Raw genomic sequence first — 19393 nt, 5'->3', positions numbered from 1 at the left:
AGTACCTTCTGATAAAAACTCCTCTGAAGAATACTCCGATTGTGTATCAGACCATGTATCCGCTGGTTGAGGATATGAAGGATGGCTTGGCCTTTTAGATGGAGAAACCCCAGAGGGTCCTGGTAAAGGATCCTGGATGTCCGGTACACCATCACTGGTATCACTTTCCTCCGCAGGGTGTGAAGGCAAGGAAGATAAAAGATCATGATATCTTTTGGTAAGGATAGCATGTAGTCTTTTCTCAGAGGGAATCTCTGGAGCCTGCTGTGGATGCTTAGATTTTCCTGATGCCTTTTTTCCCCGGCCTGAAGCTCCGGAAGGAGCTAAGGTATAATGTGGAGCTGGTTGTGCAGCCGTAGAAAGTGATGTAGTGAGAAAGGAGAACATGGAAATGGGAATCAATGAGGAGATTGGTCTGGTAGCAATTGTGGACATCGAAGATTGTAAATTAGTCGATTCCATCGAAGGCTGTGCGATTTGCATCGACGATGAGGCTGCTGACATCGATCGAGCAGCAGGCATCGTTGAAGAGCAGCTGGGCACGTCCATCGGCATTGATAGAGCTGTTAGCGCAGAAGCTGCAGCAGTCATCGGCACCGAGATTGGCATCGGTATGGACGATGACGTTGGCATCGGTACTGGCATCGATATGGACGATGGCACCGGCATCGATATCGAGGAAGGCATCGACTCGGTAGTCGGCATCGATGGAGTCATCGGCATCGGCCCGATGGCCGGCATCGACTGAGGAGTCGGCATCGACCCGTAGGTCGGCATCGGTCCTACCAGGGCCGGTGTCGGAGATGTCGCCGGGATGGCTTCTTTCATGGCATCGGCGACAAGCTTCTTAATCAAAGCTGTTAAGTCCGTCACGGACGTCGACGGTGTCGATTCCTCTGAAGGGATTACCGAGGTCGATGACAACTTCCGCTGTTTAGACACCGGTTCTTCCGGCGGTGGCAAAGGAGGAATCGATTGATGTCTCCGGTGTTTATGTTTGGTACGAATCTCAGAAACGGATTTGGACGATGCCACAGACGGTGTTGGCGAGGAAGCATCTCCCGAACCTTGTTGGACTCTTTTCTTTAGAAGTATCTTCTTCGATACGCCTACCGGGGAAGATCTAGTCGAGGTCGATGGCGATGTCGGTGCTCTGATTTGAAAAATCTGAGCCATTTTTTCATGGCGAAGTTTTCTACCTTTCGCCGTCATTTCTTGACACTGGGCACAAGAGGCGATGTCGTGGTCTCCTCCCAAACAGCGGACGCACTCGACGTGCGGGTCGGTGATGGACATAGTCCGGTTGCAGGCCGGACATTTTTTGAATCCGGAAGTTTTCTCCGTCGACATCCGTCGATGATTTCGGATTCCTTCTTCGTGAAGAAAGTAGGATGTTTGTCACCAGCCGGTGACAAACCGAGTAAGACCCGTAAAGGGAAGAAGTATGAAAATTTTTTTTTTTTAGATTGTTGTGAGGTAACTCACAGGGCTCCTGGAAACCGCGATGCAGCTAGCAGCGCGGAAAAAAGAAGACTGGAGTGAGACCCCTGTGGCAGGAAATATCATGGCATGCCGGGCATGCTCAGTAGCCTCAGGCAGCCAGTTTAAAACTTCTAGAAACTTGCCAGAAGTTTTTCCCGCTTAAGGGCTCCGTGGATGACGTCACCCATATGTGAGGACTAGCATCCTGCTTGTCCTGGGATAATCATATAACCACTTTTTAGGATCCTCTATATAATCATATATACATATATTCATGTTGACAAACATTATCAGGCTATTTATTTATTAACTCGCATGTTTATGAGAGGCTTAGTAAGATACTCTAATTTGTCACTTTGTTTAACCTTGCAATGTAAACCGCTATATGAAGCGATAGTTTCTGTCTCATATTTAAGTTTTGTTACTTAGTTTCTAACCTGTTCAATGTAAACCATTTTTTTTAACATGTTCAATGTAAACCGCTAAATGAAGCGATAGTTACCGTTCCTTGTAAACCGGGGTGATATGTATATTATACAGGAACCTCCGGTATATAAATCCTTTAAATAAATAAATAAATAAATAAATAAATAAATATCCCAAACATTTTGTAAGAGATAATGGAATGCAGAAATGTATACAGGCCTGCCAAGGTCTGATTCCGCCCCCGTGGAATGGGCCTGAGGAACAAGAGGCATGACTGGGCCCAAAATTGTTGATAATGAAACTCGCAATTTGGAAATAGTAAAAAACGTGTCTGGGCTCAAAACCAAATAACTCTTGGCATCTTAGGAAGGAATAAATTTGCTGGCATTGAATAAAACTGTGAAATGTATATTATGAACCGCATAAGTCAACTGTACAAAAAAATACAGTCTTTCCCGGGCAAAAACCATGGATTACCATGGAGAGATCTTCCAAGAGAGCGACATCCTCTGTCTTATGGCTTTCCAACCAAACTGCATATATTTCACCATGATATTATGGGATAAATGAACAGGAAGATCCTTGGAACAAATGTGAAGCAGGAACCATAAATCATAAGAAGAAGCCACACATTGCTCCACATGTACATCAGCAAAACAATAACAGAAGTCAGTCTCTAAGGTCTTCAATGCACAGGCTAGATTACAGTACTGTAAATCAGGAAAACCTCAGCCTCCTTCTAGAGCGGGCACCACCAATTTGACAAGGGATACCCTCACTTTATGCTCCCCCCAGCCAAACCTGGAACAGACACGATAAAACCCTTTAAGATCTAAGGAGGTGAGAATTAAAAGCATTATTTGTAACATATAGAGTAGTTTAGGAAGAAGAGACATCTTAAACAATGCTATCCAGCCCATAAGTGATAAAATAAGAGTCATCCACCCCAAAGTGTATTTATGAATATCCCCTAGTAATGGTGGAATGTTAACTTGATACCACTTAGCAGTATCCCTATGAATACGGACACCCAGATATTTAATCAAATCCTCTACCCAATGCAAAGGGATATCTGGCCAGGAGTCTTGTAAATGCCCTAGAATATCTAAGACCTCGGACTTATCCAAGTTTAATATGAGGCCCGAAAAAGAACCAAATTCCTGAAAAATTTCCAAAATTTGAGGAAGAAGGCGCCATGCCTGTGGGATAAAAAGAAGGATGTCATCTGCAAATAAGAATGTACTCATAAAAGAAAAATTATTAAACACCGTATAATCCTGTAGGAGGTCCTGAAGGGCATGTACCAAGTACTCAATTGATAAGATAACCTTGGCAAGTACCCCTAGACAGAGGAAAAGAAGTAGAGTGTCTATATTAACTCAAATATGAGCCCCTGGGTTAGCATATAAGACTTAAATAGCCTGGGAGAAAAAACCCGAAAACCCAAATTTATCCAAAACAAATTTTAAAAATGATCATGAAACCCAGTCAAAAGCCTTCTCGGCATTAAACCCCACTAGGACAGGATCAACAAAATGGCAGTGTTTGCAAAGGTCAAGCAAAAGGGAGATGCATCGGATATTAACACTGGAATGCCACCCCTTCACGAACCCTGCTTGCCCCGGGGAAACCAAGGAAAGAAGAATAACTGCCAAGCGTTTAGCTAAAAGCTTAGCATACATTTTAATATCAATATTTAACAAAGAAATCGGTTGATAAGCAGATGGTTCAGTAAAATCTCTTCTAGGCTTAGGAAGCACAATTATATTGGCCATTTGAAGTGTGTCGGCATCTCCCCCTTGGCCACCGTAGCATCAAACAAACATTTCATACTCTGTAGTACAGCTGAGTTCAGTACTTTATAAAAAAAAGATGGAAGCCCATCGGGGATTGGTGCCTTGAAATTCTTACAGTCTTTAGCCACCGCAGTGATTTCCTCTACCATAAATGGTTCATTCAGCCTATCCACCTGCTCAGGAGCTAGAGCTGGTAAAGAGATCCTCTCCATAAACCAAGCTCTAGCAGAGAGATGTTCCGCCTCTGTAGTATATTGACGATAATAAGTCTGAAAAAAGCACCAATACATAAGAACATAAGAAAATGCCATACTGGGTCAGACCCAAGGGTCCATCAAGCCCAGCATCCTGTTTCCAACAGTGGCCAATCCAGGCCATAAGAACCTGGCAAGTACCCAAAAACTAAGTCTATTCCATGTAACCATTGCTAATGGCAGTGGCTATTTTCTAAGTGAACTTAATAGCAGGTAATGGACTTCTCCTCCAAGAACTTATCCAATCCTTTTTTAAACACAGCTATACTAACTGCACTAACCACATCCTCTGGCAACAAATTCCAGAGTTTAATTGTGCATTGAGTAAAAAAGAACTTTCTCCGATTAGTTTTAAATGTGCCCCATGCTAACTTCATGGAGTGCCCCCTAGTCTTTCTACTATCCGAAAGAGTAAATAACCGATTCACATCTACCCGTTCTAGACCTCTCATGATTTTAAACACCTCTATCATATCCCCCCTCAGTCATCTCTTCTCCATACTGAAAAGTCCTAACCTCTTTAGTCTTTCCTCATAGGGGAGTTGTTCCATTCCCCTTATCATTTTGGTAGCCCTTCTCTGTACCTTCTCCATCACAATTATATCTTTTTTGAGATGCGGCGACCAGAATTGTACACAATATTCAAGGTGCGGACTCACCATGGAGCGATACAGAGGCATTATGACATTTTCCGTTTTATTCACCATTCCCTTTCTAATAATTCCCAACATTCTGTTTGCTTTTTTGACTGCCGCAGCACACTGTACCGACGATTTCAATGTGTTATCCACTATGACACCTAGATCTCTTTCTTGGGTTGTAACACCTAATATGGAACCCAACATTGTGTAATTATAGCATGGGTTATTTTTCCCTATGTGCATCACCTTGCACTTATCCACATTAAATTTCATCTGCCATTTGGATGCCCAATTTTCCAGTCTCACAAGGTCTTCCTGCAATTTATCACAATCTGCTTGTGATTTAACTACTCTGAATAATTTTGTGTCATCTGCAAATTTGATTATCTCACTCGTCGTATTTCTTTCCAGATCATTTATAAATATACAAGCCGTTAAGCCCGTTAAAACGGGCTACATCCCTCTGTCTCTCACCTCCCCCCTCTTTCTCTCTCCCCTCACTCTTCACCACCCCCTCCCTCACCCACTCCTCCCCACCCTCCCTCTCCTATCACTCAGTCCCTCCCTCCCACTCAGTCTCACTCACTCACTCCCTCCCCCCTCTCTCCCTCCCTCTCACTCACTCAGTCCCACTCACTCTCACTCAGTCCCCACTCCCTCAGTCCCACTCCCTCCCTCCCTCTCTCTCCCTCAGTCCCACTCCCTCCCTCAGTCCCTCCCCCTCACTCTCACTCACTCCCTCCCCCCTCCCTCTCACTCACTCCAGTCCCACTCACTCTCCCTCAGTCCCACTCCCTCCCTCTCTCTCCCAGTCCCCCTCCCTCCCTCAGTCCCCCCTCTCCCTCTCACTCAGTCCCACTCCCTCCCTCTCACTCAGTCCCTCCCTCTCACTCAGTCACTCCCTCCCACTCTCTCTCTCCGTCCCTCCCTCCCACTCAGTCCGTCCCTCCCTCTCTCTCTCTTCTCCCTCCCTCGCTACCGCCCGCTACCGCCGTCGCCGCTACCGCCGTCGCCGCCCGCTGCCGGTACCGCCGTCGCCGCCCGCTGCCGGTACCGCCGACGCCGCCATTTTTTTTTCTTTCTGAAGCTGCCTCAGAGCGACGTGCTCGCCCGCACATGCGCGGTAGAGCTGGTCTCTACTGCGCATTTGCGGGCCGTCGGTCACAGGCCATTTATAAGGTAGATTGAAAAGTAAGGGCCCAATACAGATCCCTGAGGCACTCCACTGTCCACTCCCTTCCACTGAGAAAATTGCCCATTTAATCCTACTCTCTGTTTCCTGTCTTTTAGCCAGTTTGCAATCCACGAAAGGACATCGCCACCTATCCCATGACTTTTTACTTTTCCTAGAAGCCTCTCATGAGGAACTTTGTCAAACGCCTTCTGAAAATCCAAGTATACTATATCTACCGGTTCACCTTTATCCACATGTTTATTAACTCCTTCAAAAAAGTGAAGCAGATTTGTGAGGCAAGACTTGCCCTGGGTAAAGCCATGCTGACTTTGTTCCATTAAACCATGTCTTTCTATATGTTCTGTGATTTTGATGTTTAGAACACTTTCCACTATTTTTCCTGGTACTGAAGCCAGGCTAACCAGTCTGTAGTTTCCCGGATCGCCCCTGGAGCCCTTTTTAAATATTGGGGTTACATTTGCTATCCTCCAGTCTTCAGGTACAATGGATGATTTTAATGATAAGTTACAAATTTTTACTAATAGGTCTGAAATTTCATTTTTTAGTTCCTTCAGAACTCTGGGGTGTATACCATCCGGTCCAGGTGATTTACTACTCTTCAGTTTGTCAATCAGGCCTACCACATCTTCTAGGTTCACCGTGATTTGATTCAGTCCATCTGAATCATTACCCATGAAAACCTTCTCCATTACGGGTACCTCCCCAACACCGAAGAAAAGAAATCTCTTCAGTAAACACCGTTGCAATCATTTAATCTTTCCGCGATGGCCTTATCTTCTCTAAGTGCCCCTTTAACCCCTCGATCATCTAACGGTCCAACTGACTCCCTCACAGGCTTTCTGCTTCGGATATATTTAAAAAAGGTTTTACTGAGAGTTTTTGCCTCTACAGCCAACTTCTTTTCAAATTCTCTCTTAGCCTGTCTTATCAATGTCATCGGTGGAAATAACCAGCTTCTCATCACTACCCCGGAGATTGGAAACAAATACGGATTTTCGTTCCCCCCTTATTAAATTGTCTAACCTCTTGCCAGATGTATTGCCAAAAAGAAATAATTTATGCTTCAACGAAAACAGAGAATATGTCACTCTCTTGAATAGGTTTTCATTTAAAGTTTTCCACAAAAAAAAGGAAGTTGCATTGGAGCTCTGGGGTCGAATGTGTATTAAGATCTCTCTTACACCGATTCAACTGATAGGTAAGATAAGAACATAAGAAATTGCCATGCTGGGTTAGACCAAGGGTCCATCAAGCCCAGCATCCTGTTTCCAACAGAGGCCAAACCAGGCCACAAGAACCTGGCAATTACCCAAACACTAAGAAGATCCCGTGCTACTGATGCAATTAATAGCAGTGGCTATTCCCTAAGTAAACTTGATTAATAGACGTTACTGGACTTCTCCTCCAAGAACTTATCCAAACCTTTTTTGAACCCAGCTACACTAACTGCACTAACCACATCCTCTGGCAACAAATCCCAGAGCTTTATTGTGCATTGAGTGAAAAAGAATTTTCTCCGATTAGTCTTAAATGTGCTACTTGCTAACTTCATGGAATGCCCCCTAGTCCTTCTATTATTCAAAAGTGTAAATAACTGATTCACATCTACTCGTTCAAGACCTCTCATGATCTTAAAGACCTCTATCATATCCCTCCTCAGCTGTCTCTTCTCCAAGCTGAACAGCCCTAACCTCATAGGGGAGCTGTTCCATCCCCTTTATCATTTTGGTTGCCCTTCTCTGTACCTTCTCCATCGCAACTATATCTTTTTTGAGATGTGGCAACAAGAACTGTACACAGTATTCAAGGTGCGGTCTCACCATGGAGCGATAGAGGCATTATGACATTTTCTGTTTTATTAACCATTCCCTTCCTAATAATTCCTAAAATTTCCCTATCGAATTCCCGTTTACGACGGATGGAGTACCAATGATATCACCCCTAAGCACTACTTTTGCTTTTTCCTAGAAGATGGGGTCTGATTAATGTTGCTTATTATTCAATGCATAGGCTTGCCATTTAGACAACAAAAAATCCTTAAAGGCCTTATCTTGCATCACCAAGAAGGCATTTGCCAATTAGAAAAATCATGATCAGAGCCCGCCCCCATAAAACACAAGTCACTGGGCAGTGATCAGACACTACCATAGGTTCAATACATAGCTAAGCTCTGCAGCTCAGAAAAAAGGGAATCAGAAACCAGCAGATAATCAAGTCTGGACTTAGAATCAGCAGATCATGCAGGGTGTGTAATGTCCCTGGTGCAGGGATTGAGGACTCTCCAAGCATCAAGAACATGTAGGGAGTCACATAAAAATGGCAGTCCTTTAGTGCTACTGAGTGGTCTGCCCATGGAGTGCGATTGACAATCCAGAGCAGGATCAGCCACACAATTACGATCTCCCTCATGCACGATAGGCGCTCTGCCTATGGAAACCACATGAGCAACCAGGTTGGAGGACCACTGCTGCTACTACCATCACCTTGGTAAAGACGTGTTGTGTGGTCGCCAGATCAAATGGTAACATTCAAAACTGGAAGTGCTCCCGCAACACAAAAAACCTATGATCATACTGATTCGGCCCAGGAACCAAAACCAGGATGGTAACCTCACCAAAAAGAAGCCCCACCACAATAATATTGCGCCCTCTAGGGTCCACTATGGACTGCTGCCATTGAAAAGCAACTGACTTATGAATTAAAATGGCAACACCTCGACTATGAGAGGAACCTGGCACCACAAAAACTTGATCGAAACCCTTCTTTTTTTAATTTGAGATGTGCTCTGGCAGTCATGTGGATTTCCTGCAAGAAAACAACAGATCCTTTAAGTTTATTTAGATTAGAGAGTACTTTATCTGTTCAAAAATGTTCTCTTGAAAAATTTATTGGAAAATACATAAATAAACAATAAAAAAAGAAAAAGAAAAGTTAGCCGGATAAACTTACCTGGTTACCTTAGCCAGGATATTCAGTGGTACAGGCATACTGGTGAACATATTTGGCTATCTTATAATTAGTTGGATAAGTTTATCCAGTTAACTTTAAGATTAATCTTTGGCTGTCCAAAAGTCATCTGGCTACCTTGACTGGATAACACTGAAAATCAGAGTTATCGAGGTAACTTAGCTGGATAATGGTGCTTTGCCTCGGAACACCCTTGGAATGTCCGTGACATAGCCAAATAAGTTTTTAGCTGGCGGGATTTTTAGCGTCAAGCATATGGCCCTGGTTTTCAACCGGTTGATTAACCACGAGGCCTTCTCCAGAGACCAAGTCCCCTAGGCCACCTGATCCTGACAACGAGTCCTCCAGCCCAAGAGGCTTGTGTGACCAGGCTGACTCCTCTCAACAGATTCATCCACTAGCAAAGTGACCGACTCACTGGTTGTTGCAAAGCTAGTCGAACTCCGTAATCAACACGTCAGAAGTGACACCTGGAGTGGGTGCATGTGGGCTCTGGCCCACGGCACTATATCCAGGATCACTGCCATCAGACCAAGCACTTGAGGATAATCCGCTAACTATCTTTAGAATACGATGGCGTTTGGTGGTTCGGTGTCGCTATTCAAAGTTCCTTGTAAAAAGTTGAACCCACATATTGTTTCAAAATACGAAAAAAATGTTAAATGGTTTATTGTTACTGTTTAATGTTCCTTGTAATAAGCCCAGGTCGGACCGCTCCAACCAGGGTAACTTATTGTTTATTGTAAACCGGATTGATTTGTATTGTATACAGGAATTCCGGTATATAAAAATTAAAAATAAATAAAATAGAATAAATAATCCCTCACAGATGGTACCATTAAGTCCAGAAACACCTGAACCTGACTGAGAATCTTGCACACCTTCTCATTTGTGAGAAACACTTGTCCCATGTGTCAAATCGCACCCCCAGATACTCCAGGGACTGCTTAGGCTGTAGTGTATTTTTGGCAAAATTGACCACCCAGCCCAAACCCTTTAACAGCTGAACTACTCAACAAGTCATGTGTTCTGCCTCCTCGTGGAACGGTGCCCATATTAACCAATCGTCGAGATACAGGTGGACTGTGATTTCCTTGCACTGGAAAGCCACTGCTCCTACCACCATCACCTTGGTAAAGACATGTTGTGTGGTTGCCAGATCAAATGGTAACAGTCAAAACTGGAAGTGCTCCTGCAACACAAAAAAACACAGATACCTTTCATCCATATACTGAATGAGAACATGCAGGTAGGCTTCCGACAGATCCAATGAACAGAGGTACTCCCCCTGGTGAACTGCAGCGAGCACGGACCACAATATTTCCATGCAATACTGTGTAGCTCATGTCCTTGAGATCCAGAATGGGATGAAAGGAACCATCTTTCTTGGGCACCATGAAGTAGATAGAATAACGATCGTGGCCCCGTTTCAAAGAAGGCACCGGTACCACTGCCCACAAGAGCTGTATCTTCAGCAAAATCTCACAGACTACCTGTTGCTTGGCCAGAGTGGGTCAGGGAGATACCATGAAGACATCTCATATGGGGCAATTCAAGTCCAGAATGTAATCCGAGTGCACAATCTCCAACACCCACTTGTCGGATATTATGTGGATCCACTCCCTGAAGAACTCACATAGATGTCCGCCGACAGCAGTCAGGAGGTAGTGAACATTCGGGACCTCAGGAGGAGGTCCTTCCAGCCCCTGCTAAAGAACCAGCATCAACCCTTTGTCTTCTGGCACCATGAAAGGACTGACCCTGACCTCTCGAATCGGAAAAGGTAATAGAAAAGGCGCCAAAAAATTGCTTATCCAGAGAGTACTGTCTTGAGGTCTGAAACTGCCCCCGACCTCTGCTGGCCCTATAAAAAGAATGGCCCTTGTCCTCCGGCAAGCACTGGGGCTTAGGATCTCCAAGGGTTTTCACCAACTGGAGCAGGTCTTTGCCAAATAGCAGCCTGCCCTTAAAGGGTAACTTTCCCAGATGAGTTTTAGATCAAGAGTCAGCTGCCCAATTACACAGCCATAGAAGCCGGCGCACCGCAACCAACAGAGCCACCGACCTGGATGAACACCACAACAGATCATACAGTGCATCCGCAATAAAGGCTGCAGCGGACTCCATCCTAGCTACTTCCTTGCTCTCTGGCAGCTGATGGATCCAGTGCAGAAGAGCCCAGGACCACCAGAGCTGAACAGATGGATATCTGAACCACTGTGGCAGACCAAATGAACAAACTGCGCAGAAGAGGCTCCATCTTCCTATCCTGCAGATCCTTGAGTGATACACCCCCCTCACAGCTGTGACCAGAGCATCCACGATCAGAACCTGGAATAACTTCTGCATCAAAGCTGGAGGGAGCAAATACAGTAATTTTAGGAGATCAACCCTTCTCAAGCCAGATTCTGGGGATTCCTACTAAGCCAACATCATTTCTTGGATCTCCGGGAGGAGCAAGAAAGCAACCATAGTTTTCTGCTTCCCCTTAATGATTGAGTCCCACATGGGAGTGTCCTAGAGCTGGGACTCCTTCAATTGGAGACAGGAAACTACTTCTCAATAAGGTAGTTTAGCTCATCCCAGTCAAAAAGATAGATCACAGAATCATACTCTGGCTCAGGAGTAAACGCCCCTTCTTCTATGGATGCCAAACTGTTGGCATCCCTGGGTCCCTCAGCATTCTCCGGGTCCTTAAGAGCCGGTCATGGCCTCTTGGTTGGAATCTGGGGAGAGGGACCCAGCAAGGGAACCCCAGCACCTGGTCATGCTCTCGTCCTGGAAAAGGCACAGAAGGCCTAGTGAAGAACATGTAAAAACTCCAGACTAAATTCTCCCTTGGGCCCCGGGGCCAGTCCGGAAGCACTTTCCATAAGAAGTCCCCCCAGGATCCCCATGGGAACCAGCATGGGAGGTGAACTGAACTCCCTCTGCAAATCCCCCCCCCCCCTTCTTGCTGACATCCAGGCCCAATTGCGTGGGCAAATTCAAGATGGATGCTGACTCTGGAGCCTGCATGGTAGACTGCATTTCAGGGCATTCCAGAGTCAACGTGCCAAAAAAATAGCGGGCAGTGAAGAAGGATCTAAACTCTCCCTCGAGCAATCTCCAGGTGTCTCCTCCGTGTGAACACAGGCCAAAAATTAGGCCCTTTCTCCACTGTGCCCTTGAGAGCCCTGCAGTCCTTGCAACACTAGAGGGCACAGGCTGACTTCTCCATCATGCCCTGCAGCAGTGGTGTGCTCAAAAAGAGCCCCCGCAGCTGTAGAACCCCTGGGAAAATTGTATGTGCTCACCCCGTACAGCCTCGCTACATCTCCTGCTACTCCCACCGATGATCTGCACACACACACAGGCAGACTGCTGCCCTGTGCTGTCTGATGCTTCTTTTTTTTTTTTTTTAAACAAATGGACAGAAGCAAGCAGAAGAGAGGGAAGTGGGGGTCCACTCCAGCACCAAGGAGCGCAGCAGGGAGACAAAGCGAGAAACATGAAAAGACTTGAACAAGTTAATGTACATCGGTTATTTACTCTGTCAGATAATAGAAGAACTAGGGGGAACTCCATGAAGTTAGCAAGTATCTCATTTAAAACAAATCGAAGAAAATTCTTTTTCCACTCAGTGCATAGTTAAGCTGTGGAATTCATTGCCAGAGGATGTGGTTACAGCAATTAGTGTAACTAGGTTTTTAAAAGGTTTGGATAAGTTCCTAGAGGAAAAATCCATAAACTGCTATTACGGTAATTAATAAGCAATAGTAGCTTGTGATTTATCTAATGTTTGGATACTTGCCAGCTACATGTGACATGGATTGGCCACTGTTGGAAACAAGATACTGGGTTTGATGGACCCTGGTCTGACCCAGTATGGCATATCTTATGTTCAGCCCCTCAGGAGCAGGGAAATGTCTCTCAGCAACAGAGAGGCACTTTTCTGTGGAGCAGGAGCACTACTTGCAATATTCTCTTTTTCTCTTTCCTGCAGCTCCCAGGTCAAGCGCAACCTAACACTCCAAAAGGGGCTGGAAGCTGGTTCTTTAGTTCGTACTGCTGGCATTACAACCAGTAGCTGGGCCCTGGGGTCTGATCACAGATCCATCGTCACCTCTGCTGCACCATCCCAGTCCTACCATCTGCTGGAGGCAGAAAATATTGGAGTCTCACCAGTGTAGCCAGGTAATTATGAAAAAACAAGCATGCTTTGCTAAAAAAACAACCCAAAAAAACAAGCCCAAAACGTGAAATTTAAACCACTTTTATTAGAAAGTATTTATATACAGAAAACATGTTAGGCACAATGCCTAGATCACCCACCACTCCACCCAAATCATTAAAACAAGTTGCAGGCCACAGCGGCCTGAGTAGTCTCCTTCCCGCCACATCCCCCCACCCCACTATGGAAATTCTCATGTTGGCTTTGGACCATCTCCTAACCCTTTTTCCACTCATCCACAACCACCAACTTTTCCACAGACCAGGACTGGACATGTGGGGGAGGTGTGCATCCTTCTCGTTTGCCCCCTCAGTTCCTGAACATGCCTCCTCGCTCTCCTTTCTTCTTCCATCTCCTCTGTTCCCTGTGTGCTCCTCTGTTTTTCTCTCTTATCCCTCCTTTTTTCCCTCCTCTGCAGCTTAAATAGCTCTTGGCCTTCAGCTTTCCAAAGGTAGAGGATATTTGCCGCTAGACTGCCTGAGGTGCAAAAGTTAGAGCAGCTGGTAGCTGTTGCCAGGAAGTCTGAACAATGGCCCCATTCCCTAATCCCATGCTTCTGGTCACAGCACTAAAGAGGAAGCAGGGGCAGGGCCACAAGAAACTGTGCTTGTTGAGGTCCCACACTCTTTCCTCATAGTTTCCAGTCACAGCATAGGGAGGGCTGCAGCTCAGCTCTCTGATGTACTACTATTTGTTCTGCCTGTTGAACAAAAGCCAATCAGAGGGGACAGGAACAGCAGGGCAAGAGTCCCACCCATCAAGCCAAAAAAAAAAGTGAGTAGGAAAATAAAAGCCCCCAAAAAAAACCCACTCGCGAGTTGCAAAAGAAAAAAGCGATTCCTGAAAAAAACAAGCCCAAATGCGTGGTAAACGCAGATTCTCACTGCTAGCACCACCTCCTAAGTAGTGGCTGTGATGTCACAGGAGAAATCAGTGATGTCTGCCTCCATCTGCTGGTAGGGGGAAACAACCCAATTGTCAAGGCTGGACTGGTGTAGCAGGATGAGATGAAAAAGACTGTTTCTGCAGTGACCAGACTATTTATGACAGGTACAAGTGGGGAAATTAGGAAAATATTTCTGGGTATTTGCAAATGAAGACTCGTTGTGCCATGATATCAGCCCTGGTTCCAACTGAGCAAGAGGCCCAAGGCACAAGAGGAAACTGCTGGGTTAAAAGAGAAAGAAAAAGACCTGCTTCTTGTGCATTATTAATACTTTTCAAGTCTTTGAATGTCTCTCTCATATCACCCCAGTCTCTCCTTTTCTCCAGGGTATATGCATTTAGATACCTAAAGCTTTAACTCATAAGGCTACTTCTCTTCTTTGTCTTTTCCTATAGAGCATTTTTATTAACATTTTCCAATTATTCATATATTTGCACAAATCCATCTTTATATATATATATTTATGTATTTATACACCTTATAATCCACAGCTTTTCAATAGTTCAATAGCTATTAGTTCAGTGCGGATTACAAATAACATTCATAAAACTTGTACAAATATAAACATATTAAAAACAAGTGGACAAGTGCAAGGTGCATATAGGGAAAAATAACCCTTGCTGTAGTTACACGATGTTAGGTTCCATATTAGGAACTACCACCCAGGAAAAGATCTAGGCATCATAGTGGATAATACTTTAAAATCATCGGCTCAGTGTGCTGCAGCAGTCAAAAAAGCAAACAGAATGCTAGGAATTATTAGGAAGGGAATGGTTAATAAAACAGAAAATGTCATAATGCCTCTGTATCGCTCCATGGTGAGACCGCACCTTGAATACTGTGTACAATTCTGGTCGCTGCATCTCAAAAAAGATATAGTTGCGATGGAGAAGGTACAGAGAAGGGAAACCAAAATGATAAAGGGGATGGAACAGTTCCCCTATGAGGAAAGCTGAAGAGGTTAGGGCTGTTCAGCTTGGAGAAGAGACGGCTGAGGGGGGATATGATAGAGGTCTTTAAGATCATGAGAGGTCTTGATCGAGTAGATGTGAATTGGATATTTACACTTTCGAATAATAGAAGGACTAGGGGGCATTCCATGAAGTTAGTAAGTAGCACATTTAAGACTAATCGGAGAAAATTCTTTCACTCAACGCACAATAAAGCTCTGGAATTTGTTGTCAGAGGATGTGGTTAGTGCAGTTAGTGTAGCTGGGTTCAAAAAAGGTTTGGATAAGTTCTTGGAGAAGTCTATTAACTGCTATTAATCAAGTTTACTTAGGGCCAGATTTTAGTGCCTTAGCGCGGGCGTAGATTTGTGCGCGCATCCACGAGCATGTTATAAAATCCAGGGTCAGCGTGCGCAACGGGGTGCACACTTGTGCACCTTGCACGCACTGAGCCCTAGGGGAACCCCGATGGCTTTCCCCATTCCCTCCGAGGCTGTTCCGAAATCGGAGCAGCCTCGGAAGAAACTTTCCTTCCGCCCCCCAGCCTTATCTAACCCCCCCTAACCTTTGTTTAATAAGTTGTGCCTGCCGCTGTGCTGGAGGCCTCGGCCCCGCCCCTTTCACAAAGCTCCGGGACATATGTGCATCCCGGGGCTTGCGCTCGTTGCCGGGAATATGCAAAATAGGCTCGGCACGCGCAGGAGCGGTTACACGCGTAACCCTTTGAAAATCTGGCCCATAGGGAATAGCCATTGCTATTAATTGCATCAGTAGCATGGGATCTTCTTAGTGTTTGGGTAATTGCCAGGTTCTTGTGGCCTGGTTTAGCCTCTGTTGGAAACATGATGCTGGGCTTGATGGACCCTTGGTCTGACCCAGCATGGCAATTTCTTATACGGTACCAAATATAAAACATAGCTTATCCATAAGCCTCTTTAAAAAATAATCCCTTTAACTGTTTCCTGAATGCACAATATCAAATTCATTTCTAAGCTGCACAGGAATGGAATAACTATATAGTATGATTACAAATTAGCAGATCATAATTCAAAAACCCCCATTTTCCCCCCTAAATAATATCATCCACAAGCTGAATATCCATCAATATAACAAATTGCTTAGTGGGCATCTTAAGAAAACTATCACACTTTCCAGCAATCTTGTTCCTTTCTCTTCTCCTCCTCTAGTTTCAGATTCAGTTTTCACTTATTTGTACCCACACTTCTCCCGTGCTCCCCCAAAACTCAACTCTTTCACCCTGTTGCCCTGTCCTCCCAGCTTCTTATCAAGGGCTCGCTGCTCCACTCGGGTGAGACACTCTTTGCTGTCATATGATAATTTAAGAATGGGCCTCTGAGAGACGACCCCCCACCCGCTGCACCCAGCAGATCACGGCCCTCTTCCCCGGCACTGACTGCTGATTAACATATATCCTAATTTTTGTTCTGTAACACTGAGTCTCTTCTGCCCTACTTTCTTAACTAAATCCATCATTTCTGGAATGCCAAGTTGATATGTGGCAGTTGAGGGCTGTAAGTAAAAGCACTGTGTGGGGATCAAGTGAGCTGCACTATTACAAACTCTGAGGTCACTTTCCACCTGCGGGATTTACACCATATTCAAAGCAAAGGTACAGGGGTACAAGGAACTTTTGCTTTGATTATTGCCCAATGAAAAATAACCCTCAGAGATTTACACCTGCTTTCTCTAAGGGTAATTTTATGGCAAAAAGCATGTGCGGTGTTCAATTCCCCACCTCCAGGACTGCCTCTGCAGACTGCGGTAAAAATACACGCATCATTGAATAACACATGTACTTTTTACTTGCAGACATGAGCAATTTTTAAAGGCCTTATTTCCCTGGGTAAAATGGTTTTTTTTTCTCATGGAAAGGGCTTTGAATATTGCACGTCTTTTACGTGTTGTTTTCCCCACGTCTTTTACGTGGGGAAAACAACAAGAAAAGTTAGGATCCGGATATTAGAACACTGCAGTAGGATTCGGAATGAGGTTGAAACTGCCCCACTGGTAAAACACTGGCAAGAATATCATCATACAGTGGAAGAGCTTCGTTTTTTTGTGATACAAGAAATACACAATAGACGTGGAGGTAATATTAATAAGACATTGCTACGTTTGGAGCAAAGGCTGATTTTTTCTTGGGAACGCTGTGGCCCAAGGGTTTAAATGACAAAATAGATTGGGTAGTTTGTCTTTAGGTTAATTATTATTGATCTGGGGTGGTGAAAGAAATAAGTAAAGGAAAGGGTTTCTTTCACTTTAAATGAAAGCGTTGTCTTTCAGTTCTGCCTTTGAAGTAAGCTTGATTGTGTAGTAGGGCTGAGTTGAAATCAGGTGGGAGGGTAAAATAGAGAGGCGGAGATAGATTTGGATTTCTGTTTTGATTGGAGCAAGGAGGTATAAAAAAGAAGAGGGGAAGTGGCTTCCTCACTTCCTTTGTTTCACTTCATGTTGGTGTCCTTTTGAATGCTACGAAGGTGACAGTGTGCTAAGATCTATAAGATATGGTGAGTTTTTCCTTCACTTTGTCACTCATGCTAAAGGGGGTTGGAAAGGTAAAAGTTTGTTCCTTGTTGGTAGGAATCTTTAAATGATTAGAATGACTGTTTTAATTCGCTCAGGTAACTCATAAAGGAAAGGTGGAAGCGGTGTTTAAATCCAAGCGTCTGGGCAAATACCTGTTGAAAAGACGTAGAGCAGCATGAATGGAATGGTATACTGATATGTACGTCTAAGAGAAATCTTTTTGAGGACGTACAGGTAAAAGCTATCTATTGAGTGTTTTTTGAAGAATGTAAATTAAAAAAAAAATTTTTGATGAAAATTTATTGAAAATTATGTTAATTTGATTCTATTAAACTTTATAGATGAGCTCCTTTCAGAAATATGTGATAAGCATGAACAGATGAGCAGTAGGAGATTCGTTTATATATCTCCTGAGGAAGCCTGTTGGTGAAACATGTTGAGAGAACAAGAAAATAAGAAAGAATAACAGAAGAAATGAGAAATTTGTTGTTTTCTAAATGAGTGATAATTCATGATAAATGGGATTTTCTCTGCTTATTTAACAAATTGTATTTCATATTCATAATATATTGTAAGAAAGGAAATTTTGGCATGTAACTCAATCTGAGAGGATTGGGATAGTTTTTATGAAGATAGTAGAAGTATGAAAGGGTATGTATGATGTATGAATGGAGGGAGAATTTTTAGATACATATTTTTGTGGGTAATATGTTAAATATTTAAAGATTGTTGTAATATTTTTTCTATGTAATAAAGAAAATATATGTCACTTTGTATGGTTTTGTGCTGTCATATGACAGGGCAAAGGTAGCGCCGGCGCCATTTTGGTTCCTGTCCCCTGACGTCACGAGCGTAGGAGATCGCTCCCGGACCCCCGCTGGACCCCCAGGGACTTTTGGCCAGCTTGGAGGAGCCTCCTGACCCCCACAAGACTTGCCAAAAGTCCAGAGGGGGTCCGGGAACGACCTCCTGCACTCGAATCGTGTTGCCGTACGGCCGGCGCCATTTTGCAAAATGGCGCAGGCCAATGGCTTCTCTTTTCTGCTAAGCTCTCTGTCTTCTCTGGAAAACTAAACCACTGAATTTTGTGGGTTAGTGATGAGTCCCTGAGGCCCTCGGAAATCTGCATTACTAAGCTACCTATAGGTCACATTCCACTGACCTTTTTGAGCCAACACTTGACAAGGCCCCTCTGCCCTAGGGCTGGAATGCATGGAAAAGGAAAGAGTACACAGCCTGATTTATGGCTGGGTACTGGCGAGAAAAATCAGACAAAGAATGAGGTATTCTAGGTAAACTACCTCACAAGACCAACACTTTAATACTGGCAGTAACACCAGACGTTCATGACATGATAGTGTTCCAGCACTGAAGCCCTAAGAGTTCTGACTGTTCTACTGCTGAGATTCATGGGATGACCTCAGGGAAGTGAGCAGATTTAGTTTTACATTGTGTATATATATATATATATATATATATATATATATATATATATATATATATATTCCCTGGTTTTGATTTACTTATTCTATGCATATGCTTTCTTGTATCTTATCTTCTATTACATTTGTATATTTTCCTTGTTTACATTATGTCTTATTATGTGCATTTCAATTTCTATTAGTCCTAGATTATTATATATAGTCAATTTACTGGGACAATAAATGTAAAAATCAGCTAAGTTCAGTGTGAAGATATTTTCTGTTTGTCTGTGGGAATTAAGAAAGAGCCACCTACTGACCTTAATCACTCCCCAGCCATTACACCTTGATCTATCTGCAGATGGGGTTAAGCAGAAGAAACATTGTGCGTATATTGGAATATTTAATAAAGTGCATAGTTTTCTCCCTAAACCAATTTATGTCCCCAGGAAAGCTTATATTTAGAACAATTTTCAAAATACAGCACTACTTTCCTAACACCATAGTTAAATGGCTAGCTCTTTTAAAAATTGCCCTTTTAATTAAATTTTTTAT

General features: G+C 43.9%; 1 protein-coding gene and 1 long non-coding RNA gene across 2 annotated transcripts in view; one reads left to right on the top strand and one right to left on the bottom strand.

The window, feature by feature from the left end:
• The window catches only part of EFHC2 (EF-hand domain containing 2), a 161244-nt gene that overhangs the window by 79184 nt on the left and 62667 nt on the right, over positions 1 to 19393 (bottom strand). The window lies entirely within an intron of this gene.
• On the top strand, positions 17336 to 18187 carry LOC115092333. Its single transcript, XR_003856995.1, has 3 exons — positions 17336 to 17398; positions 17513 to 17651; positions 17759 to 18187. It is a non-coding gene; the product is annotated as an uncharacterized LOC115092333 (long non-coding RNA).

The sequence above is a fragment of the Rhinatrema bivittatum genome, chromosome 5, assembly GCF_901001135.1.
Source record: "Rhinatrema bivittatum chromosome 5, aRhiBiv1.1, whole genome shotgun sequence".
NCBI lineage: Eukaryota > Metazoa > Chordata > Amphibia > Gymnophiona > Rhinatrematidae > Rhinatrema > Rhinatrema bivittatum.
The sequence above is the reverse complement of the archived record's forward strand: the minus strand, read 5'-3'. Positions and strand labels throughout refer to the sequence as shown.